We start from the raw sequence: 1503 nt of genomic DNA, 5'->3' as shown, positions 1-1503 counted from the left end.
TTTTCCATGATTTAGAATTATTGGAATTAAAAAATTGTTTATGATCCTTATTAACATATTGGCATACCTTACATTTAGTACATGCATAGAATCCCTCCAATCTATCAGCTCGTGGTACAGTAACATTCTTCAAATTACTAGGAGCTAATTTACTCTTAAGGGAACAGGATCTTCTAAATACTACCTGTGGGTGTGTTGGAATCACTTTCTGTAGTATCGGATCTAGATGTAAAACATCCCAATGTTTCTGTAAGATCTTTTTAATAACATTCCCTTTAGTATTGTACTTAGTTATAAATGGAATGGAGAATCTCTCCTGGTCATGTTCTCTTTGTTTGTACATCACTAGTTCAGATCTGTTTGTTTCTTTCTTTCGCCCTATTAAAGGCACCCTCAATATATATAGACAGGCTGTGAGGACCGGCACTCCCCCTCCTGGACTTAGTGCTTGGGTGCCATCTCAGATAAAACTGGATAGTAAACAACAAAGCAGGCGGCACTCCAAGTCTGTTTGAGATTCAAGTGTATTTCACACACAAGTGATCCGACGTTTGTCAAGGGGCGCTTGGACCCCGAAACGTCGGATCACTTGTGTATGAAATACACTTGAATCTCAAACAGACTTGGAGTGCCGCCTGCTTTGTTGTTTACTATATATATATATATATATATATATATCTTTAGGATTGTTGAAGTATCTTCAATTTGTGATTTTGCTAAAATATGATATAACCACAGGATATCTGCTTTTGGGAACTAATGTTTATTGGAATTTTGTGTGCTAAATCATATACACCCAGAATTGTGGATTAATCCCTGTTAGACAATTATATATAATCTCCTGTGTGTTTCTCATTGCACTGAATTTTATGCATTATTGGGGATCAATCCCTGTTAGATTATCATACTCAGCTATTGTACTTACATCACTGCCTGATTTCTTTTGCTCTCATTAGTATAACAATCAGCACAAATGTTGCTTAATGCTCTGTTCTTATACCAACAATAATTCAGGCATTTATGATATGCTCAAAATAAACAATGTGTATGAGTATCCGCACACTGGAATTGACTGCACAGATTGGAGAATATCCACCTACGGTCAAACCGCACTGAGTATGCCCAATCTCGTCTGATCTTGGAAGCCATACACTGCAGGGTCTGGTCAGTACCCGGTTGGGAGACCACCAGGGAATACTAGGTACTGTAGGTATTTTATTCTCCAGTCATTTGTGTCCTTCCGATTTTCTGTGCAGATCCAGGTATTTCATTTCTACTTTCATTTAATTGTGCTAGTCTGACAGGCTACAGCTGAACCCAACGGAGTTACCCTATTCCCAATAAAAAAATTATCAATTAAGGAAATCTCTAGACCACTAAGGGAATAAAGATAAATTCGCTCATCTAAATCCTATCGCTCAAAATTGTAGCAATTATGCTTTGAAAAATTATTCATCTATATTTGCCTTCTCCCTCTCTTTTTAAGTATTAATTTTCTCATAT

The 1503-nt window shown here is 36.8% G+C and overlaps 1 pseudogene; it reads left to right on the top strand.

Annotated features, from left to right (window-relative positions):
• Positions 1-1094: 1094 nt before the first annotated feature.
• Positions 1095-1213, top strand: LOC134984038 (5S ribosomal RNA; annotated as a pseudogene).
• The last annotated feature ends 290 nt before the right edge of the window (positions 1214-1503 follow it).

The sequence above is a fragment of the Pseudophryne corroboree genome, assembly GCF_028390025.1.
Source record: "Pseudophryne corroboree isolate aPseCor3 chromosome 3 unlocalized genomic scaffold, aPseCor3.hap2 SUPER_3_unloc_30, whole genome shotgun sequence".
Classification (NCBI taxonomy): domain Eukaryota; kingdom Metazoa; phylum Chordata; class Amphibia; order Anura; family Myobatrachidae; genus Pseudophryne; species Pseudophryne corroboree.
The sequence above is the reverse complement of the archived record's forward strand: the minus strand, read 5'-3'. Positions and strand labels throughout refer to the sequence as shown.